Source organism: Tympanuchus pallidicinctus, unplaced genomic scaffold, assembly GCF_026119805.1.
Source record: "Tympanuchus pallidicinctus isolate F22 unplaced genomic scaffold, pur_lepc_1.0 scaffold3, whole genome shotgun sequence".
Lineage (NCBI taxonomy): Eukaryota > Metazoa > Chordata > Aves > Galliformes > Phasianidae > Tympanuchus > Tympanuchus pallidicinctus.
This window is the reverse complement of record NW_026294747.1, coordinates 43,133,257-43,158,574: the sequence shown is the minus strand read 5'-3', so window position 1 is coordinate 43,158,574 and position 25,318 is coordinate 43,133,257. Positions and strand designations below refer to the sequence as shown.

General features: G+C 40.2%; 1 long non-coding RNA gene across 2 annotated transcripts; it reads right to left on the bottom strand.

Moving 5' to 3' along the window:
- Positions 1-18,477: 18,477 nt before the first annotated feature.
- On the bottom strand, positions 18,478-24,848 carry LOC128086377 (uncharacterized). Of its 2 annotated transcripts, none has more exons than XR_008209354.1 (4): positions 24,751-24,848; positions 21,645-21,709; positions 21,121-21,233; positions 18,478-20,991 (listed from the first exon to the last, which is right to left on the bottom strand). It is a non-coding gene; the product is annotated as an uncharacterized LOC128086377 (long non-coding RNA). The 2 variants fall into 2 exon arrangements; XR_008209353.1 differs by having other exon boundaries at positions 21,121-21,199.
- Between the last annotated feature and the right edge of the window lie 470 nt (positions 24,849-25,318).

The window sequence follows — 25,318 nt, the reverse complement described above, 5'->3', positions numbered from 1 at the left end:
GATCCCTCTGCAGGGCCTCCCTGCCCTCAGGCAGTTTGACACAACCTCCCAACTTGGTGTCATCTGCAAACTTACTCAGGGTACACTCAATCCCTTCATCTAAGTTGTCAATGAAGATATTAAACAGGATGGGCCCCAGTACCAACCCCTGGGGGACACCACTTGTAACAGGTCTCCAGCTGGACTTCACTCCATTGACCACCACCCGTTGAGCACGGCCCTCCAACCAGTTCCTTATCCAACAGATAATTTAGGATCATTTAGCTTTCTCTCTTCATCATCCTCAATCCTTTCCCCTTACCAGAAACTGTGCTGTGTATTGGTCTGATAACACTGTTAGAATTAGTTTTGTCCTAAAGTACATTTAATAAAACCTCAACAAAGAAAAGCCTTCTTTTCTTTACTAGGCTTATGGCTCAGGCTGATTTTCTCTTTGAATTTACCTATTTGCCATGTTTCAGCTGATGGCTGTAGGGGCCATCTTTGTGTTGGGGACATGTCCCTTCCCCAGGGAGTGCCTGTCCACCACCTCAGAGGGGGAAGGCAGTCAACAGATGCAGGAGATAGCCACACCAGGAAAGGGAGGAGCCCGGGGTCAGAAAACTTCAAGCTAACTCAGCCCCTTTTAGTTAAAAAGAAGCAGACCTGCTAAGGAATAGCAAATTAGTAACCAGTCTCTGACACTGTTTGTCTTTCTTCTGATGGATGAGCCATTTTCCCCCTTCTCTTTCAGACTAATACTTGGCTATACTTTCCTTTTAATGAGCTTTTGGAGCAAAGCCCAAAATGGATCAAAGACCTTGGGCTTAAGAGGAAAAGGAGGACACATAAACCAAATGCTTGTGATTTTTCTCTTTTTCTTTACAAACATGCAGCTTTCATTATTGAGGTTAATGTCAACAAAGAGGCTTTGTGCTTTGTTTCAGGAGCAGAGGGTGACCTGGCTGCCATTTTACTAGTGATGGATTTCAAGCAGCAGGCAGGTGTCAGAGAGACCTCTGGAGAGGGTAGAGAAAGGGTGACTGCTGCAGATAGGCAGCACTTGCCTTTCTGAGACAACGTAGCCCTGCCTGCACAAACACAGCTGCCCTCAGGGGAAGAACTGGGAGAAGATGAATGGGTGCTTTTCTACTTGTTTAGTGACATGAGAACCTTGGTCTCAAGGTGGCAAGAAATTGCAGCTGTCAGGAGATAAAAGAGCAAAGCAGGCAAGGTAGGAGGAATCATGTAAAATCTCCATCCTTCCTTCCCCATGTCTCTCAAGTGTGATAAAGTCCACCACTGATAGTAGACAGCTTTGAAATCAATGGGTGAGAAGCTCCCCCACTGCCCGGAGCTGTTGTTCTCTGAAAGCCTAGTACAGAGTACAGACCTAAAAAGAGGAAACAAATAATTCTGCAACGTTAAAGCCATCAGGACTTAGCTGCTACACTTGACCCATTTTCTCCCTGTTGTAAAAGAAAGCTTTACCAGGTATTTGGAAACTTCTGCTTGCTTACATGCCTACCATAAAAGAGAGCTAAATGAGAACAACTAGTAGGCTGAATGAAGCTGGGGAAGTACAGGAGAGAAAAGATACAGATCATCCAGCAGAAGCAGCAATAGCTGCTGTAAAGAGCCCTCCACACACCCCCCCCTCCTCCCCCCCCATCTTCTCCCCCCCTCTTCTCCCCTCACCCCTCCTCTCCCCCTCCCAAAAAAACCCAAAACAGTAGCCACTGAAGGATGGAGGATGACTGTGCCTGGTGGTGCAGGGCCAGGAGAGAGGTGCAGCTCCCCAGCTTAGTAGATTGCAGGGATCCACAGGACCTCCCATGATCACAGCTGCTGAGCTGCTGGGACAAAGATGCCTGGGACAAATGGTAAAGAGAGCCCAGGTGTGCTCTGGAGCAATGGGAACCACGGGCAACTGCTGGGCAGATAATCACCTGCCCCCAGATGCCACAAGGCCTTTCCTGTGGGGTTCAGACAGCAGTAAGACCATTCCTAGCACAGCAAAAGCCAAGCATTTTTTAATCAGGCTTTAGCATGTTTGGGGTTTTTTTGTTTTTTTTTGTTTTTGTTTTTTGTTGTTTGTTTGTTTGTTTGTTTTTTGCTGTCAGTAGCTCTCCTGCTTTCTGAAATTCCCCCTGATGTGGAGTTCCTGTGATGCTCTGAATGGTATATTGCGAACTGTGGGAGGAAAATACTGCTATTGCAATGCAGGATTTTATCTCCAGGAGATTTCTCACAAGAGGCAGTTGCCCTTCACCAAGTACATTTTGTGTATTAGTCCCCAAGTGTGAATGAGCAAGAGCAGCTCATGGTTTCTGGCAGCCCCTCGGTGCACTGCCCTGCTTGTCATACACTTGCAACACCTCTGTTACACAGAGCTGCCTGTGGCATACTCCAAATGGCAACTCGGGACGATGGGATTAGCTGTATGGAGCACACTCCTACAGAAAACAAAGAGGCGGCCAAGCTTATTTGTTGGTGACTGTGTGCAAAGCTCTGGAACATGCACGTGTTGTTCTCTGCATTTTCTACCTTTAAAATGTCTCATCCCAGTCATCCATGTTCAGTTTCAATCCTCCCATTGGTGGGGAAAGGGATGACATAGACTTATACGTATATGTAATTCTTTTTCTCCTCGTTTAGTTCTCTCAGGATAAAATAGAGCCATTTGATTTGGAAGCATAGATCTAATTCTGATTTACAAATCTCCTTTTACCCTCAAAATGTGGTGAGATGAAGGATTAAAACAAAATGTTAACAACCTCATATCTGCACTCTTCAAATATTAGCTATGCCAAGTATCTAAACGCAGAAGAAACTTAATGAAGTTCCATAACACGTGGGGTGTGAAACACACCCAGGAGTAACACAGCAGGCACTAATGGGCATTCCCCAGAGCTTCTGACTCATGGATGTGTTTGGTACTATTTCTGTAGGGCAACCAGCAAGAGAAGGAAGATGGCCACTAGCAGAGGTGTCTGCAGAAGTCAGTAATGTCAGAATAGTGGAGAGTGGCTAATGAAGCATCTCATTTCAGAAATGACAAAGGCAGACTCCAGGGAAGTGCAGTAATGACCTACATAGAGCAAAAGGATATAACACAAAGGCTTGGAGAGGTGAGGCCAGCCAGGATGAGGCTGAGAAATTCTTAGAGCAGCACAAGAAGATGGTATCTGTATAAAACAGGATGCAATTAAGCAAAGGAAAGCATCCTCTTTACTGTGAGATAAACACCCAAAATGCACTCTCGGATGTGCTAATAGCTGATGTTCTATTGTCATATTAAAAACATACTAATACAAAAATACTGATACAATTTAGAACTATGTTGAGAATTCAGGTCAACCACAATGAAAAAAACACAACAGTTTTTGGCAATCCAAAATGGGGGTAATTTTTCTGTGTGAATTCAAAGAAACAAAAGTGGCAGAATGTTTTGTTTGAGCCTTCAAAACAGTATAGAAAATTTCTGAATGAAGAACTGCTTCCAATAAAAAGGATATTTAAAAGCATCTCAAAAAAAAAAAAAAAAAAACTTATATTTTAAAAGGCTTTTTCAGGATTCCTTCCTACTGAAGAAATCTGGGCAAATTGAGGCTGGTTTACAAAATGTGCTCATTTACTTCGTTCTACATATTCTAGGAAAAGCTGCAGCCCACAGCTGTTCCTAGAGTTGACACTGCCTACTGCAGCACCCAAAGCAAAAATGAAGTATCTTGTCTCCCTTGAGTGAATTATTGTGAAAAAATCACAGAGCCCACATGTGAAGGTTTAAGTAACAAGAGAAGTGGAGGAAAATGTTGTGGCAGGAGAAGAACTCATCCTATGGCAGAGGTAGAAGAAGGAGCCCTGTGCCAGATTACCAGTGCCCTGGCTTGCAGAAGGAATGTGAAGCAAGAGAGTTAAGGCAGAAACAAGTACTTCTTTCTTTCTCCTCTTCCACTATGAAATAGCAACTTCTAAAAAAGGGGTGCTGCAGATGGTAAAGTCTTAAATTATCATGGGGAGTTTTGCTGGAGGGCGTCTCTAGTTCCCTTAGATGGAGCCCGTCCGCAGTTGATTCACAGAAGGTCACGTCCGCTGGTCCTGCCCTACTCCTGAGCTTACTCATGCAGTCAGTGTGGCTGACAGGGATGAAAGAGCGGAACTGCTGGAACACATTTGATATGGCTTTGGACAGGCAGACTGATTTGCAAACTCAAAGCACAGGAGAGACTGAGAGTGATTGCAATGGATTACAAATTAGCTTGGAAACACAGACACGAGGCTTGAGGGAGGAACGTGGCTGCAGCTGAGTGGGTGAGTATCCTGAAATGCTTCCCAAACCTCTCTGCCCTCGCAAGCGTCTGTTCCATTAATAATTTGTTCTGTCAATCGATATCGCTTTGCAAACCAAAGTAGCTCTGCACACTCAGCAATGAGGTATTCCTACAGCTCTTGGGTATATGCACAGACATACCTTTGCAGTGGGACTGTACACCAAGTTTGATTCTGAATGTGAGTGTAGTGCCACTCTGGGGTACAGCAGCTCCATCAGGAGTACCTGCAGGAGCTCAGCGCCAGCTGCTGCTTCCACCGAGCTCTCTGTGAGCCCTGTGTTTTGCTCAGTTTGCCTCTCACCCTGGCAATGTGTTGCCAGTCAGCTGACTGGAGGTATCACTTGCTGCTGACAGCCAGCATCCCCTGGATCACAGGTCACCGCGTGTGGCTCACTGACAGCAGAGCAAGGTTACAGCAAACCCAGCTGAGTGCTCGGTGGGACCTTCCATGCTCCTAAGAGAGAAGGCAGTATCCAGCCTCCCTCATCTTGCTGGTAGGTTGGATGTTGGTGACTGTCTCACAGCCGCATGCCATTCCCAACCAGCTAAGGCTTCTTAAGTCATCGTCTTCTTGGGTTTGAACTCAGAGGCCCTTGGTGTAAGAGAAGCCTCCCCCTGAAGGGCAGCTTGGCCCTTGCCAAGCTCAGGTTCTGGCCAGTGCTGGGAGCCAGGTCTCAGATGCACCTGCTCCCTTCAGGTCAGCAGATCCTGCTGATCTCTGCAAACTTGTCCTTCCACAAGCACCAGGGGCATTGCATAGGAGTGTGCTCGTGGAAACATGGGGCATAGATAGACATAGACCCTAAAAAGGTGTGAACTACCAGCCTGGTTCAGCCTTGTATTACAATCTCCTTCTTGCTGTTTTAGGCCCTGTGGCTTGCTGCGTGCTTCTCTTCTTGCAAAGGGGCACAGAACTGATCTTGGGTACGAGCCTCAGGAAAGATCCGTCTACCATTTATTTCTTCTTCCTTCTTGCCTGCCTTCTCACTTGTTGTACTTCTCTCCCAGGCAGTTTACTCCTTTCTAAAAATCCTGTTTATTTTGTATGAATGGAACAGTGGAAGGTGGGTGAGTGGGAGAGGTGCTGAATCACAGTCCCCAGCTAATACAAGATCAATCAAAGCAGGTGTGACTTTAGGAACACAGGGACTGGAAAAGTCTCAGTTGGTTTGTAAGACAGCAGGGATAGGGAATACCAGAAAACTCTCTTTCCTTTTCACTGGTTAGAAATCCCTGAAGTATAATTACAAAACACACTGGCGTAGGCAAAAACACTAAAATGTAAACTGCATAGTACAGCTGTGGCACTGTGCAGAAATCATGGCAAAACTTTTGTTACAATAGGAAAGCACAAATCACAGGCGTGTTTCACTGAAGACCTTGTGTTGTTGTTGCTGTCAATTTCTGTCCAAGCAATCAGGATATTGTTGCTTGTAATATCTATAGACTTGTTTAACACAGTGGGTGGTAAGCTGGATAGGTAACTATAGATAGATTCTGACTATAGTTCTGTCTACCACCCAGCCCTGATAATCTCCTGCAGTTGTCAGGAGAAGATGCTCAGGAAAAAACAAAGCGGGGCGTGGACAGAGCAATTCCTCTGTAGCAACAACCTCCTGCTTCAGTGATGAGCAATTTAGGAACTTTGTGAGCTTGAGGCTGCAGCCAGGCTTTGATATCTGATAGGCACTGACAGATTTACTCTTCTTGAATTTGTCTAATCACTTTCTGAACTGATGTGAACTTTTGAACTCCACCACAGCAATGAGTCTCACTGTTTAAATATAGAAAATAGTGTGTGGAGGTATGGTGTGTGTGGGGAAAACTGACTTCATTTTGTTTGCTTTGTATCTGTCAATGGATAATTTTACTAGCTAATTTGTTTTGCAGGGGATAGTGAAAAAGTGTTTCCCATTCACTTTATCTACATCATCTGTGATATCGAATATTTCACCCCTGTCATCTCTCTTTTAAAATAAACAAACAAGCAAAATTGGAGGCGGTTTGATTCTCCATGCAGAGAGCTGCTCCTCACATATTATCATCCCAGTTACTCAGTGCATCCCTGAGTCCAGCAATTCCACTGAGGAGCAGCAGCACCACAACTGCAAGCAGAGCTCTAGATGGCGGCTACAGGTGGATCTATGAAATGGTATGTGAGTATTTTGTTCTTGGGTCTTTCTCTAGTAACAGCCATGTGCATTTTTGGCAGCCGTTGATCTGGGTGCAACTTCCAGAGGAATATCCTCTGTAACCTAAAGATTGTGCCAGTTAAGTTAAATGGTATTGCTGTCCATGTTCAGCTAAGAGTAATGTTAGAAAATATAACCATCTTAAACTATAGATTGTTAACCTCTGTTACCAAGCAAGGCAAATGTTCCTATTGGTAAACTTGTGTGAGAAATTGATTCCTAAAGATACCAGTTAGAACAATTGGTATGAAATCTCTCTTTGGTATGAGAATAGCATTCATAAGCAAAACATGGCAAAACTTGGAAGCCAATTCTTTTTTTAATGCTCATTTTTATGGAAATTCTAAATAAATCCAGGATCTTTGTCTTGTATCAGCTCCATGTCACAATGCAGCTTATACTGAAGGCTGAAAGTCATCACTGACAGTTGTGAAAACAGTTACTGTCTTTACTCCATTTCAAAACTCCCATTAGTTTCTCTGAAACACGTGCTGAAGTTCTCAAAGAGACAAGAACAGAATCATCAGGGAGTTGTTTTTCCTGCTACCTTATGATTAAATCTCTGAATGAAGGAATTAATGAAGGTAGGGAGACTGTACCTGTTACATCTGCTGCCATCGCCTCTGCGCATACAGGAAGAATACCATCTAGTTCTTAGTATCCTTTTCCACAGTTTTATCATTCATCAAAGAAGATGAAGAGTAGAGCTGAGGTCCCTGAGTGCCTTGCAGATGCTCATAGAACTCAGCAAGCCATCTTTCATCAAAGCCATGGGTGCTTTAGAGATTAAGTTTTTTCTTTGAAAAATCAAACCATCATCTTCGTAGGTATTAATACTTAGCTCACATTTTCCTCTCAGCTTCTGTCTCAGTAGGTCTAACATAATCTCCGTTGCTTTGCAAATTGCAGATAGCTCCCTTACACCTACTCAACGCTCAGCTCTGTTATTCCTACTGAAACTCTTCTGGAGGAGGGATGGGGGGGCTTGTTTCCCCTGTAGAAAAATTAAAAAAAGAGTTTACATGATAAAAGTGGTGCCTGTTGCATGCTAGTTTAAACAAAAGAACCCCACTGTGGACATTTTCTTCTGTAGTGCAGAGCAGCTTGGAAAGCTGTATAATGCATCTTGACAGCAGTACAAATCACTAAAGGTCAAGGGCCTGGGGATTAACCACATCCTCATACAATAGGCTGATATAGAAAGGGCAGGACCATGAGAGTTCAGCTTTAGAATGAAAGATTTTGAATAGAGATGATGAAAACGGATTTGTGGAAAGGCAGGACTAGCAGCTTGAAATCTTCCAGTACTCAGGCAGGATAATAAGATCTCAGTGCAGAGGCATGTATTGTGTTCTCTCCTTTTCCTTTTTTAATACAATCAACATCTGGTTATGAGAACCCTACTCTTAGCATATCTGTTGCCTTTCTCCCCAGATTTCCTTTAGTTGCAAATGCTCAATTCAGCTACAGATTTCCAGAGATCTTTGATATTTCTGAAGCCTAGATCAGGTTCCACTGAAGGTTCCACTTTAAACGCCAATTTTCATCCACAAGAACAGGCGAGCTGCTTGACTAATCTCTACTTTGGTCTTTCTATATAAAATTGAAATAAACAATGTTCTATCTCAGAAATACAGGTAGGTTTGATTCTTGCAGAATTTCTTGCAGTTATAGTGCTATGATGTACGAAGAGATAATGTATAAAACAAACACTTTGGATTGACAAATAAGGTCTGTTTCCAGCATAGCAGTGAAAATTATTTTGTTCCCCAAATCCAAGGCTGTTGTCTTGGTTTTTGCTCTGCTTCCTCCTCTTGGGATCCTGATCTGATGGTCAATGCAGCCAGGGCTCTCTCCAGCTTTCATGTCCCATATCAGTTCTTCCTTGTTTATATGTAACATGCCCAGCAGAGCACCTTTTGTTGCAGCTGTCCATGAGAAGACAACTAAAATACATATTAAAGCATGTATTACTGTTTCAGCAGATATCAGGGCTGTTAAAGTCCCTCGCAAGTACAGGCGCCTGTAAATCTGAGGCTTCTTTCTGTTTTTTGAAGAATGTATCATCCACTACTTCTTGTATATAAAACTTTGAAATGACTACATGATCAGGTACAATAAAGGAAATAAGTTATGTGACTGGAGGAAAACATTAGCATCCATAAGTCTACAGAATATTCCAGTATAGCAGCATCCAGGTCGACCTACTCACTAACCTTCACCCGTGAGCTCTTGCCTCACTCCTGACACGTCCCAAAGCAGAGCTCCATGCATTTTGGCTGTTCTCTCACATAAAGGGCAACATCCTCTCCTCTCCTTCCCAAAAACCATTGTGCTCCAGCCGTGTTAGCCATACATCTTCACGACCCTTACGAGGTCAGATCCCTGCAACTGCATGCAGGCTTCCAACTTTTCTTGCAACTAGCAATTTGGAGGCTACTACTCCCAGTGTCCCAGATAGCTGCTGTACATATGCTACACTCTCCGTGTGCTATAAATAAATATTCCATACTTGCTTGCATGGAAGAGCCATGGATTTTATAGTAAAAAAAAAAAAAAAAAAAAAAGTTATTTATGATTTCTCACAGCTGTTTTTTGTTCTTTTTTGTTTGTTTGTTTGTTTGTTTGTTTTTTCAACTACCACACTCATTTTGCAGTTTCCTCTAGTCCCATAATTCACTTATTTGTGCCTGGAAAAATTAGTCACTTCAAAGATATCTGCACAAATTGTTGCTTTGTTGAGACTGTAATATACACCTCATATATTTGTATTTTACTATTATAACTATTTTTTTCCTTTTTGTTTTATGAATTTGAATGTTTGTTCAGCTCCTTCCTTTCAATATTCAGGTACCAAAAAAGTGTTTATATGTTTTATGTCTTGTCATAAAGTAAGTGAAACGAGAGAACTGATTCATGTTACAATCCCTAGAAAGAAACTATGCATCAAGGATGGCAAATAAATGAACGTGAGCTCACAGGGAATAGTGTGATAAAAGGTCTGAAACACACTTCAGTGTAGCATTAGGAACACACTGCAGAAGCTGCCTTCAGATACATTTTTTACAAGAATGTTGCAAGACTAATTGCATACAGATCTTATGACCTCATTTTAAGGAGAAATCTGAAGGATAGTGCTGTAATGATCCAAAGGGTGATTCCGGGACCATAGAAAATTATTTTGAGTGGATGCAAAGAGCTCTTTCTATGTATCAAGAAAAAAAAAACTGAGATTTGATTTGATTCTAGCATAAGCATACATAAAGAAAATAGACACCAAAGGTCTTCACATGACAAAATAGCACGCAATCAGTATCAACCACTAGAATCTCTGTCCAACAAATTCAAGTGAAGAACAAAGACAGTGTTTTAAGAAAGGAAGAAAGAGTGAACTATTCTGGGTAGTGCCGGATTATCCAACATCTGGTGTTTTGCCAAGAATACTGAACTTCCAGAAGAGATGTTTTGACAAAATTGATATTATACTTACTTTCTGCAAGAGAAATTATTAGAAATTTATTGCTTGTAACATACATCTGCAGTATGAATTTTATGACAAAACGATCACTTTAACATTTTTCACTCCAGAAGAATTTCCAGGCCCATATACAATAAAATCTACCTATTCTGTGAGAATTAGGATCACCAGTTCAATGAAGTCTTTGAATTTTAAAATCTGATTTAGGAGCACAAAGTCACTCCTCTAACATGTTAAGCTACAGGATATACCTTCAGATATTTGATCCCCTGAGAGATATTCAAAGAATTGCTTACATATCAAAATTTCAAACTGTAGTCTATCAAAAGACGGGTTGCTTGGTTCTTATACTTCATCTTTGTGATTCTAGTATGTGTCAACTACATTGCCTGAGTTTTCTATGACATGTATGCACAGCAAATACAAAACATTTCAACTCACTCTTTTCTGCATAGAGATAAACTGTACATCAGAAATTGTTCCTTGTGTTAGAGATCAACCAAGAGGACTCTGCACCAGAAAAGCTTATTGAAATGTTTTTTTTCCATTCCCACCAATGGAAGTATTTTTCTCTGAAATCAGTAGCAATGACATTGAGTATCAGTGAAACGTTGCAAAGACAATAAAGCTTTCAGAGAACACTCTTCTTTTAGCTGCCCTCACTGGGTAATGAACATCAGCACTCTTTGCCAAAGGGCAGGGCTTTTTTGCAGCTCTCATTTCAGTAATTCTGCTATAATACTTGTGCTCATTTTTTCAAATAAAAACAAAACAAATCAAATACTGAAGGCTGCATGAACTGTGCATCCCACACAACCCTGACTGACTAGAAAGATGTCACTGAACGTCAGTATTTATTAGCGACATGGCTCCATGAAAGAATTATTATGTAGGATTTTTATTCACTAATTATATGCTAAATTACATTAAATTATCACAGTAGTGCCTCATAATTACAGTTATTATGACAAACACCAAACAAATGAGTAAAGGAGTGACCTCTTTCATTTGAAAATAGGCAGCATAAGTCTCTCACCAGTGCCAACTTTCTGAATATGCAGCATTAGTGTCAATTTTCATTTGTGATTTGCAATTGAAAGGACTTCTTCAATTGGCTTTTTAAAAGCTCACTGCAGAGTGAAGGTCTACCCTGTTTAGCTTAGACAAGAATGGATATAACTTTTCCCATTGGCTATCAGTTATTTATTCATTCACTTTCTAGGTAGCCTCTCCTTGCCTACACAGTTTATGGCATAGTATTCCACAGTCCTCTTTATTATTTGTGTTTCAAAAACTACAATACATTTACCCCATGTTACATTATCTATGTCTGAAATTTAAAGCTAGGGCCCTTGTGGATTTTGATTACATATGTGCTGTACCTTGGTTGCCTGAATCTAGTTTCTACAAATCCAAGATAGATTTTAACACGTTACCCTACAGTGCAGTTCTCACATCTTTGTTTTAATCCACGAGTTTGTCAAAAACAGAATGCTAACTTAGACTGGCTGTGAATGTAATCTTTGTATTTCTTTTTCTTCTTCTATTTTCATATCTAATTCACAGAAAAGTTAGAAGTTGCACTGAAAAGAAATCACATTAGGGCCAATCATCATTCCCATGCAGCTTATAACACGTGCTTGTCAGACATACACGCAAAACACATTACGTTTCCATTCTATTCAGTGGCTTAGTGACACAATGAATACTTTACTGTCATATTTATTTCAAGGAACTGTGAAATTCCAACGAATATGTATTGTTCCTACTGCTAAGATAAGATGAGGTCATGCAGTAGTTACTAGCACAGAAGTAAAAAGAATGACTGCATATGACTGAGACACATGAGTATTCAAGTGCTAGTTATTTCAGACACACAAGAGCATACACTGAAATGGCAGCTCTTTTATATTCATTTAGTGTAGGCATAGCAATGCTATTAACTGACCAGTTGCCATTCACTAACAGCACCGCAATCTGAACTGCAGCTATTCAGACTGGTTGAATGAGAAGCTAACCTGGAAGACAATGACTCAGCGTAAGTAAAAAATATAAGCTACACTCATCAGGTGACATTTCTTATTAAAGATTTTGAAGAGAAGATCAATTATAATCCAGCCAGAGGGAATTATATTCTCAGAAATATTATATATATGGCCATGCATGGCAGGGCTATTTGAATATCAGATTTCTTTTCTGAGAATCAGAAACTGGATGTCATGCAATGGCTACATTGAAATTTTGAAATACATTAGCCAGGTGCTTTCAACAAATACCCAAGAGACTTGTATTCTTTAACCAAATTTTAACACAATAGTAAATTCCAGTTATAGGAGAGATTTTATCTCAAAGTGCTATATGAACTATGTGCACAGAGGCGGTGTGGTCTTCTCCAGTTCCCTCTTCCCTGAATATTTTGGCTGTTCAGATAGCACATACCTCCATGCACTATGGTTTTAGAGCAGGAAATATTGAGACCATGAAATAATCAAAGGAAAGAGGATCCAGTAGTGTTTCCTTCAGTCTGATTTGCCCATTGAAGGCTCACTTAGCTACAGACCTGTCTAACATGGCTTAACTCGTCAATATCAGAACCCTAATCCAATAGCTCCAAACCATTTTGATCTGCTATTAGTAGAAAGGAGAATCTTCCTTCTTTCCTGACTGCCTCCCCCATACTATAGTAAGGATTTTTTGTGGTCACATTCTTCAAGTCGTAAATATCTGTGATATTCCATTTGTTTACAGAAAGGTCAATCTGAAAAGGAACAGTTAAGCCAGAACTGAGCAAAAGACTGTAGCTGGGAAACAGCCAGAGCAAGTGATACAGTTCCTAGGAGAATCCAGTGTGGTTTATTATCTACTGTTTATCAGTCTGTCTGAAGTACGTACATTTTATCAACATCACAGTCCCAGTTGGTGTATGTTAAAAATGCAGCCCTATGTCATTAACGTACGCTGTCTTTTGTAGAACCAAAAGGGAATTAGGTTTGTAAATAATAGCTAAATCAAACAGCACACTTCACTGGCCTACTGTAAGGTAGCATATAAAACTCCTTAAGTACATGCATACAGTTTTTCAGCATGCCTGTCTTATGGATGGTGCCTCACTGCACTGAACTTGGCACTCATTACTCCTTCCAGGGGTAGTCAATGTAATTGCCCACTAATGCATTTAAAGAGATGTTATTATTCTTGTAATAAAAGATGTTACTGAAAACATACTTGGTATTTCATTACCACAATCAAGATGAGTCAAAACCTCCCTAAACTCTAATTGGCTCATTACTTCGCTGAGTGGTTTCATCCATTCTTGTGCTGTTATCAACAAGATTTTATGAAGCAGAGGTCAGAACTACCAAGTCACTCACACCATATTGCTGCATTATCATGATCTAAACTTGAATAGGGTTCATCCTTTATAGTCTCATTGACCTCTCTGTCTATTCATAGGTCATAATCAGATTACTCTAATATGTTGTACTGAATAACTTCTTTCAGACTGGAATTCCAGGTAACTATTCTGTGAAGTCATTTCAAACAGCTGCATAGAGAGTTTCTTTTCGAGCATTTATAATTAGCACTTTCTGGCTGTTAGAATTTTGTGTTGGAAAATTCCCTTCAAACCTATCTCTACTGTCTACTTCAATTTACTTCACCACTTCTAGAAGCTAGGAATCTTTGGAGCTTCAAAAATTCTTACAGCAGCTATTTTCCTAGTTCTATGTTTTACTTACAGAAAATCAGTATTAGTCAATGCTGTTTACTATCAATTTTTTTTTCTAAGCACTTTCTAAACACTTATTTTCAGCCTCTATGCTTGGGTCACAGGTAAGGACAGCATACACTGCCCTCATCCACACTGTCAAGTAACTGTTTGCTGAGAACGACCCATTACAGACCTTTTAAAGCAGTATACTCTTCGAAACATGACCAGGAATGCATTTTTGATGCTAAATTCTGAAATGACCCAAAAGATATTCTAGCAACCAAGAAGTAGTTCTGTTAGTATGCAGCTTCAGAGACTGACAAGGAGAAAACAGTTCATTACCACACAGCAGAAGCAACTCTGTTAAATGATGACCCTTACCTGTGTATTACTCAGCAGGCTGTGTGGTGTCAGAATTTGTGTGATGATCAAGTAACAGCCTTCAAAAGAGTAGCCTAGGAGTACTGTGAGACAGGTTTGTTAACAGTGTCAGGGTCTGAGTGTGCTGCAATGCCTGGAGTACTGCTCAAGGCTAGAGGTGGCAAGGAAGAAGAAAATGTGAAACTCACAAATATCCTGTCCCATTTGGCTGATAAAAGTACCTGTCTCCTTTCTATTGCTTGCTGCCTTTCAGAAGACTTGCATGTTACTGTTTCCCAGCCAGTAGGCTGGACAGCAGGTACTTCAGGATAACAGAAATCATTTCAGTTATCTAGAGAAATACATACTTCTCAGTATCAGGTAACTTCAAAGACAATTCTGTCAATAGGGACAGTGTATTTCCAGTGAGTCTGAGACATTTATAAGTAGTAGGGCTTTACAGCCCGTTCCAGCTGGAAGCTCAGGAAGCAAAACATAAGGTAGCACATTGCCAGCTCGTCAACTGAAGCATGCTGATGTGCCTGTGTTTGTGGAATGGCTGATATTTTCATAGCAGAAATGACTGACAGAGAGACACTGCCCACAGCTCCAGGCTGCGTTGATACAGGATGAGTTTCAATGGCTTGAACTACTCTTGAAATCACTTTCTCTGTTCCATTAAGAAAGACACTGATCTGAATATAGCTAACAGTTTTTAGGCCACTCTTACACTGTACTCCAAGAGCATCAATTTATTTATTTATAGCAGTAGTTCAAAATTTTGGGGGTTGGAAATTTCCTTGTCTTTTTTGTAACAAATCAACATCAACACAAATGCTAAGAAAACATCCTCAAAAGAAAAGAATAAAAAAGAAAGAAAAAACTTGAAAGCTAGTCTCTTAGATAGATTTTACTTTCCAATTTCGTGTTATAAATGTTATAAAAACGAGTTCTCTTCAACCTCTCTACCCCTAGGTAGGTAACAGGTGAATCACACAATAATAGATATATTTAAGGCTTAAGGAATATCTGCCCGGGCACATCCCTGTCTACAGGGAAATGCACAGATAATTAGTTTCACAGTTTAGTGTGATAAGTAAAAGAAAAGAAAAACTTCCTTCCAGCTAAAATTGGTAAGGGGGTAGTCAGATAAACAAAATAAAAACTTAAAAGCACTCTTGGCCAGGACATTAGGGCTATTGATTTTGCAGCTGTGAAAATGCAAAGTCAGAACTTCAGAAAGAGATTTTTAAAAACACAGACCAAATATAACGGGCTCCAAAGTGCTAGGCCCTACAAACCCTATACAGGACAGCTATTTAAGGCAAATTCGGGTGCATAACTGTGAAGGAGGAATACCTTGAGCTTTCTTCCCGTACTGTTCTCACATCCCCTCTGTTTTTGCCCTCAGAGAGATTTATATTCCTTCAGCTTGAGTGGCATTTAGGTGTGGAGTGGAGGAGCTGGTAGCTGATACGGCCATGAACAAGGCAGCTGGTGACTTTAGAAGTAGGCTCACTCTCCACTCTCTGAGGGCTTGGGGCAGGAGAGGTTTGCTTGAACAGGAGAAGAATTAGACTAACCTTGTACAACCCCTACTTCTTTCATTTCTTACTCAGATTCATTCAGCTTTTATCTTGCATGAAATGCAGGGGACGCTCTCGTAATACCATGGCAGTCATTGAATCACAGAGCAGTACCAAAGAACCAAGAGGAATACCCTGCAATAACAACCAGCTTTGACAACGGGGAGAAAGGACTAGTCCACATCCATAAATATTTACAATTACTCATCAGTTCTTTTCTCTTCATTCAGGTCTTTTTCCTCCTGTGTTCTCATAGCTTAATGTCTCCGTTGGACAGATTCCCAAGGAGTGGCCTTTCTACAGGGTGCAGTGTTGTAACAGCTCTGAAACATTAGTCACCATTTTATCAGCGTTAGAATGTTCTCAAGGCAATGCTTCTAAGAGTACTGTCACTCGACACACTATCTAGTAATTCTATTGCAGTAAGTCAGAAGATTAAATAAAACCTTCCATTCACGCTGCTCATCTCACCTTGTTCTGTGCACAAGACTGGAGATCAGTGAGTCTGAGGAAACACCTTCTAGTTGTAAACTCTGTGTGTTTATACTGCAATAGTCCAGTAAATCTATTCAACTTTCAAGTGTCTTTGTTCATGGCTCTATTACAATACTCCCAATCACCATCAAAGGATTCTACAGAAATATTTTTAAAGATTCAGTTCTGATTTAATGCCATCGTAAATCAGGAATAACTCCACTAAGCTGATATGATGTAAAATCTAGTTTATATTTGCATGCAGCAGTGCTGTGAGCCTTCTGAAAATTTAGGAGTTAAGATACATTTATGAGAAGCCCTGTGTATGATAATTTACTTAACGAACATACTGATGCCCATGTTACCTCAACGAAATTGAGTATTCCAGACAAAACTCTGAACCCACAGAAATCTCTACAAATATTGCCATCGATATAGCTGACTCAGGATTTCACAGAATTCGTATTTATTAGGGACTGCCGCTAAGAGAGTTCTCCCATGTTTTAAATCACTCTGCAGTGGTGAATAATTAATACTCAGAAAAAAGTTCAATATTTCTTTCTGCAATTAGGCAAAGTCAGCAGCCTGATGGATTTGAAGACGCAGCTCAAACATGAATAATCTCCTATTTCAACATCATTGCCTGCACTTGCAGTAGAGTATCCCACATTCACTCTCCCTTCCTTGCTTCTGTAGTTTCTTTACTGTGGAGAAGAGTTTACACTTAACAAAGACATTAAAACAGGAGTTACTGTTACTGCATATGTTTGCGCACCAGAAGCAGCTGTCAGTGTGAAAGGGGAAAGGAGGCGATGAGATCCTGCACTGCCCTGGAAAATTCCTGGTGCTGAGATGAAACTTTTATCCAGAAGAGTTTGTCAAAGATAAGGATGTAGGAAAGGAGAAAAGCAACGAAGAACACTTCAGAGAGATAAACCATTAGCTCCAGCCCGGTCTCCAGTAAATAAATTTACATCTCTAACTGCTGCTTATGACTATGCAGATAGAAGTACCATGCGAATGGCAGGAGAGCAGAGCTAACCTCACTTCTACGACTGTGAGCAGAGATAAGCATTAAAATTCTCACTTCAGATGAACTTCATTTTCTGAAACTAAATAAGGAACCTTCCCTTTCAGGAAGATGCTTTTGTAATTAGCCCTTCTTAAGTAGGCCACCAATAGCTGGCTTACATCTTTCAGGTTCAGAATTAGTTTATAGAGTTTTGTGTTTTGTAAAGTTACACACTTAAGACATTGTAAAAACTCCAGTTTAAAAAACAAAAAAAAAAAAACAAAAAAAACACTGACTTTTTATAGGAGCAGAGAGTGCAATTGTAGAGAATCTGTGTGTAATCCACGCTGCCTTATAACTGCAAGGTCATTTACTAGATTTTTATCCTGTTTTAAGGCAGCTTTTAATTGACATTTGTGTCTTGTTCAAGCCCCTTCTCTCTGCTATGCTGTATTATACACAGCAATGTGATGGCCTCTTTGGAACAAATAACTATTTTGAAATATATGCTTTCAAGATAATTGGCCTTTTTGCTCTCACTTGTGGCTCAAACAACATACCAATCTGATTATTTCAAATAACAAACATATGCTTTGTTTAATGAGACTGGAGACTAATTACCTGTGAGAAAACAGAAATGGCAACCAGTCATAGAAATCTTTTCCATTACTGAAAAACATCATAAAATATTAGTCAGCTTTGAGTGTGATGGTTCAATAGTGGATAAGTGGGGATGAATGAGCCAGAATTGGCTCACCCTGACATACTCGACTGTTCAGGTACTGCATGAGACAAGTGACTGAGGCATGAACATGTGGGAGGGAGGCATTCTAGTTGCAGAGAAAATGTAAAATTATTTGAATATCAACAAGAAAAATAAGGAGTGAGATTGCCATTTAGTTTAATACAATATAGTGAATTTAAAATTACTAATATTTTTGCCCCTTAAGCCACAAGATATTAAGTCATTAAAACAGAATGCACTTATTTCCCCCCCCACACACACAAGGGTATCATCTAAGTTATTGTTCCTCAAATAGCTTAGATCAAGATCACAAGATTTAAACATCCAATTCATTTTCAGTGCTTTTAGCTCATAGATTCCACAGAGCACAGTTCAGGGTACATTTCATAGTTACCTTAACAAGTTTGGCTGTATATACATTATTTGTTTACTTTGCTGTGTTTTTCTGTTATGTCTAAAAATCAAAACTAAATTGCTCAATTTCATTTCCATGTTCTCATTTGTGAAAGTACACTCATTGTTCAAGATGGTAATACTTCAGATGTTAGAAAGTTACAAAACCAGATTTGATTGCTATGCATACAGGGGAAAGCTGGGGACAACCTGCAGTATTTCTTACAGCCCCAGGGCCCCTCCTACTTTGTACGCTGTCGTCCTTTCTCATCCCATTACATTTGCAGGTCCAGGAACAAGTCTGCTTGTCTAGAAAAAAGGGCCCTTTGCAATATGGTGAACAGCCCTCACAATGCTACTAACAATGGCATTTACTCTTCATGGTAAATATTTTACAATTGAAAAAACAAAAAAAACAAAAAAAAAAAAAACCAAAAAACTTGTATTACAAGTAAAATTGGAAGCCCAGTAGAGAAAGAAGCAAAGTGAGTCTATGATGTAGTTCAATTTATGTTCCACAGCATTAAACTAAAGTTAAAACTGTGCAGGGAACAATAACTGACATAGCTATATTTTGTAATTATTGGATACGTCAGCATATTGACTACATGAGCCTCAAGTGTACTCAGCTTGCCCTGGCTGTTAGGAGTTCAGTGCTACTTAACTTGCATATCCAATAAGAAAAAGATATTTCCTTTTGAAGCAGGTGAGAAAGCTCCAGCAAATTTAGATCATTCTGTAGATAAGGGGAGAGTAAACTCCATAGAAAAAAAAAAAAAAAGAGAAAACTATAAAGCTGGCTCTGAGTTCTGCACTGGGAGCTGTGCTGCACTGGGAGCTCAGCTAGATGACAGAGAATTGTATTTTGCCCCAGGTAAATAATAGTCAGTATCTAAAAAATTTAAAAGTCATTATTCAGAGGCAAGTAATGATTGCCTTCAAAATTACTGTTCATTTTGTGTGGCTATATTCTGTGCTGGATGTATCTTCTGAAATCTTTGCCCACACCTCACACCTTTACCTATCTGTCAGTGAAGTGATTTAGCAGGAATCAACTTACAGCTTAGCAGATCCCTCAGATCCCAACTCAGCTCTGCCCAGACCTTGGCTCTTGATTGGTACCTATCTCTGCCTCTGCTGGAAGGAGCCCCAAGGTCTTCCTTACTGCATCTTGCAGGTAAATAAGGGCTCACTCTGCATATACAGCTGCAGTGTCCATCACTAGCAAGATGAGCACATAGCACAATGAGCCTGGAATCACAGAAATGCCTGTCAGATAACGCATGTTTTGGGCAACGCATGGGAACACAGGAAGAGAAGAAAAAGGACACATGCTCCATACCTTGGAAATTCTGCCATAAAATCTTAATCCTTATCTGATCCTACACAGGCAACAGATCAGCCCATACAGTGGGAAGTTCTGCTCAGTTTGGTAGTAGAAGAAATAACCAACAATTAGTGCAAGTGATCACAAGAGCATACAAAATGAATTTTAATAGTAGTCTAAATATGAACAGACGTATTTGGATGTTACTTCACACACTCCCACAGAAGTGGCTCTGACTTCATCATAATACCAAGAATGCATCCATGCTGCAGGGAGACCAAATACAAGGCAAGAAGAGTAGGGTCCCACTGCCCCAAGCCCATTTTGCTATAAGGGGACTCCCATGAACACATATCTCCTATAACTTGAAGACATAGCAACATCTGAGAAGTATAATGCAGAAAGTTAAGCCAAAAAGCCTCCTTTTCCCTAAATTCCTTATTTTTAATATAAAATTGCTATTTTCTCCCCTTACTCTGCAACCTGATTTCGCTATTGTTGAGGCCAAATTCCAGTTTGAAGGATTCCCATTTGTCTGATTTCTTCCTCCAAAATCTGGAACAGCTGCAGAGTTTTACCTGACAGCAACCTTCTCAGAGAAGGTATCACAAAGAGATTGTAAGAAAATTATTTCAGTGAAACAGTAAAGTATCAGGAAAAAAAAAAAAAAAAACCCACAGCTATTATTTTGCAATGTATGCAAGTACTGTTTTTCTAAGCTTAATTTAATCTAGTTTATATGGTATTGATCACAGCTACCATTAGACCTGACAACTCTTTTCTACTTTATGATTTTATTTTAGTGGATCTCAAATCTACCAGCAGTCTATAACACTACAGCAAGTGACCTGCAAGGCGTCTACTGAGCCTCATTGAGCAATAAAAACATGATGACCTCGATCAAATGTCTCAGCTGTGGTGAACATAAATCAACAAAAATTGTAAAGGTTGGCAATTATTTGAGGGCCAAGAAGTCTGTTGTGTTCTGCTTTAACAGGATGCTCTTGATTTAGATTGAAATAATTGAAGAATTAATCACATCTCCTACATATCACCAGAAGAAAGGAGAAAAACCACCTTGGAATATGTAGTTCAATATAATCTGAAATAAAAAAGTCCTTGCAGAAATCCAGTCTAAGGCAATGGCAAACCTCAGCACAGTATTAGGAAACATATCCTTATGCTACAGACTAGCAGTTATTCCAGAGTTGCTTCCTGGTTGAAGCACAACTTGCTTTGTTACTCTGTACTCACTTGTGTGTGTATGACAGGTTTATACGCATTTATCTGTAGCCAAAGAGTTGGAGGAGATCACCCTCAGTGCTTTGTCCTTCATTTTGGTGAGATGCACTGTTTCACTACTGAGAGCTCTGAGGCACATGGAAGTTGCAAGGCCAACCACCTAATCACAGGAGGTATAGGATTAATGACAAACAACACATCCTGTTTCACATCAAACATTCCCCATTCTGCAGAAGGTACTTTTCTGCACATGGCTGAGGAGCTGCTGGAAGACTGAAGGGTTCCCTACCTCCAGGGCTGTTCTTCTGGCACCCAACTCTTCCTATGCTCCTTGTGCAGCTGGTAGCCCAGGACAGAGTCAACATTGCCTCAAATGGAACAGTGAACATCAAGCTCTTTTTTCTTTAATTTAAAAATGTGTGTGGAGCACAGCTGATTTATGTACCTATGCACTGGCCACTCCCTTCAGATACAGTTGCCAAGAGACCCAAACAGAGCCCGTTTCCCCATTGCCATGGCAACACCAGGTGAGAAGCAGCATTTCCTACAAAGAAAGAGATGCTGCCAGGCTGAGTAGAGGCCAGGAGCAGGCTGTTCCCTGTGCTCCTTAGGGCAGCCATCACACACTGGCTTTGCAGCAGCCACCACCATGACCTCACTGGAGGACCTCAGGCACCAGTGCTCAAGGCTCCCCAGGCGTGGCCCAGTGCAGGCTGGAGGAAAACATGGCAGCTGCCTGGGGAGGCTGGCAGGGCTGCAGGGCCACCCCATGAGGTGCAGGAACTGAAGGACCACAAGCAGCTGGCTTAGTACCTCCCATTTACACTGCCTTCACCTGGCCCACCTGAAGGAGCTTTGTGATGTGGGAAGAGGCACACCTGGGAAAAAAAAAAAACAAACAACACAACACAATGAAACAAAACCAAGCAAACAGTTGCCAAGCTTTTGAGCCTGCTGTGCCTGAAGTCTGAGTAAGCCTGGTCTCTCTCTGTAAGAACTGGTTTCCTCCCTGCAATTTTGGCAGCTGAGATTAATGCATTTTAAACAGCACATAGGTTCACTTGAGTTGGTTGATTGGTTTGTTTTTGGTTTTTTTTTTTTACTTCCTCTTCTTACTTCTGAGTAAAATCTGACCACAGTAACAGAAAATTTAAAACATCATATTAGCTTTGAGGCATGTTCACAAACCTAAAACCTGGGTAAATAACAAATAATACCTCAGCCGCTCTCTGTTATCCCAACCCACTTCTGTGTCTTTGAGAGTCTGATCAAGAAATTTATTGTGACCAGGTATAAATACCAGGTTTTAAATATGAGTTTTTCTTCCCTTGAGAGAAGATATCTAGGTGTGGATTACCTGCTATTAGTGGGCAAAATGGGTGGTGAAGTGAGAAAATGCGTTCTCACAGCTATCTTAAACACCACTGCAGAGAAAGCCTTCATAATAAGGTATAGTATACAGAAAAATGTACAAACTGTGGCAGCTATCTGATGACATATTATGTACTCAAAGCAGATCAGCATCAACACACTGCCTGTTTCTGTCCATCCTCCCCTACATTTTGTTAGTGCCTCTACTGAGGCACACAGAAACTCAGTCCTTGCCCACAGGGAACCCACCCAGAAGAGACAAAGGTAGCACTGAACAACTTGGTACCAGGAAACTCAGCAGCACAATACAGATCAGAGGGAAACCAAACTTCACTGTCTGTCCCTTTGCAGATTTGTTTGCTTGTTTCCCTTTCCAGGCATGTGTATCTATTCCTTACTTAGTTAAGGACATTGCCTTGTTTTCTTGTCCTTCCTTCTCCACACTCTTCTAACCCTTCAAGGTCCTTCAGCATCCTCCTGACCTTCTGCAGCCCTGTCTCTTGTCTTCCATGGGGCTCTTGCCCACATTCTGCTCCAGTTTTGCTAGCAGTTGCTTTCTCCTCAAATACATCTGTGTATAGTTGGAACAACTCCTTTGTTAGAGAAGAACAACTGCAATCTGTACTTCACTAGACTAATTCTGTAATACATAAACAAAAAAAGCATAATATCCCTACAGGTTTGTGCCTCGTAGTTGGTAAATCTCATGTCTAATAGACATAAGCTCTAAGCAAAACTAGCTTCAGTTGCAGGAAATTCACATTTGCTTTTTCCTATGTGAATTCTCTGGTATATAGAATTGGAGTGTTTTACGACACAATCCTTCTTCTCAGGGGATACTTTAAAAGTGTCTATGCCCTCCACATGCATAAAGAATCACTTAGGGACTTCACAATAGTTAAATTACACATCAGCCATGTCACACTGGCTGCAGTTGGACATGGGTTAAGAAGCTGGACAGGGTGAATCAAAAAGACAGACAGCCACTCAACTCAACTTCATATTCTTCAGGAAGTCCAGCTGACATCTAAGGCCATAGGCTTATCTAACATGTTCTATAATAACAAAAGCAAAACTTACTAGAGATTGGAAAAGGGCCTGCAGTAATGGCACTCTTGTGCTGAACTTCACTGATGCCAGTACTGCTAGACTCTTTTCAAAAGAAAAGCTATATTGTTCTCAACTATTATGTATGTTTTTCAGAAGCAGATACAAAAATATAGTTTGTAATAGCACAAAAGGCAGGCATCAAAATCACTGCAATTGCCTTCTGGTTAAAGTGGCCAGCTCTCAATTTTCATCTAATATTTTATTGTGAACTTGAAAGGGAGAGAGGAATTAATTGTGAATTGGGCTCATGACAGGTTTATCTAAAAATTGTGAAATTCAACAAATAAATGTTTCATGAATTTAACAAAATTCAAATTAATACTTCTTGTGTCATGCCTGGATTCTCAGCCATCAACTTTTAGCCTTTTTTTTTTCCCTCTCTATCTTTTTCTTCATAATTACAAAAGCTTAAAGTTTGTATTAAAAATAATAAAAAGCTGAATTTGCCATATAATTCAAAGGCACCAAAAGTTGCATTAAGAATCATAAAAGATACCAACAGTAAATTTCATCTACTTTATAGATGGCTTTGCCTAGTACATGCTAAGAAGCCAGTCTCTTAAAAGTCTAAATATAGCAGAAGGGTCAAGAATTACAAAGCGATTTTTCTGATCAAAGATGTTTTAGATGTTCCTGAAAATAGATTTTTTGAAACCACTATTCTTTCGCAACAGAGCTCATATACAGCTTCTTTCTCAAACTGGGCTCACAACTAAGAATTGATTCTTTAATACTGTCAGAAACTTAAGTATTAAAAATTTCATCTTTGCCTTCTTTCAGAGAAGTGCAGTCTCACAGATCAGCTGTTCTGGCTTCACTGAATCCTAATCACACCCTGACATTTCATAGCAGTATTTCTGCTGCAATGCTCCCATTCAGGAAGACCTTTTCCTCATATGTTTAAGTTCACTCTGCATCTTTGCCAAATTGTGATTTTCAGGAAACGCAGTCAGAGACATTCTTTCATTGCAAGGAGTCTTCACACATGCTGATTCAATATGAAAGACAACCAGAGCTAATCAAGAGCTGCTGACAACTGAAATTTCACCAAGCTACCTTCTGGTATAAATGTCAAACCTCAATATATATGCAATTTCTTTCCTTGTAACTTAAGGATTTCTTACAGGTATTTTTAAAACCTGTGAAACACTAATTAAAAACACTAATTAAAAGTTTGATCTACTTAATTGTTAGCCATTTCTTAATGGCAGCCAAACCACAGCTTCTTCAGTTATTTCCTGATTTCTACCTCAGTCCATCATCTTTCAATTATCTTTGTGAAAAAATGAAAGAATCCAAATAAATTAATTAGAGGCAGTGTACTATCTGGTAATAGCCATTGGCTGCTCCTCAGACTGAGAAACAGCTCTGAAATGCAGTAAGGAACTCAGTTGCCTACTATGACTTACATAAGCCTCATCCCACAAACCATGCTTACCAGGAATTCCAAGATTTTTAAATCCAAGGTTAACATTGTCTCCTAATCAAGGCAGCTGATGTAATCCCGTCCAGTTATCCCTGCAGTCAGGTTAGCATTAAAAACAAATCCCGTTTATCACAGGGAATCTTCAGATCAAGAACACTTGCCTTGCCTTCTGTTTCACAATTCCACCCAAAATCACAAATCCAAATTATGTTCCCATTTAGTGCTATGCTAAGAACAAATGGTCCTCTGTATGTAGGGTTATGTAACCCTGTTCAGCTGGCTATCAGTGATGACACCTGAGGGACTTTTAATAATCAGAGCTCACGGGAGGGCATTTTAAAAAATTAGAGCTGAGGTTTCAATCCTTCATTTTCTAATTAGTAGATCCTAGAGTAGGTGTGCATCATGTCACTTTTGGTTATACTTTCAATGGATACTTAGGGATTATGAGTAATTATTTGCACCCCAATAGATGTCTGCTTTTGGCTAAGCTAAAAAATAATCAGTTAAACACATTAAAAATTTTCTCTTTTATAAAAAGTCTTCCTACTCTGTGTAATGCATTATTGAGAAGCACTTG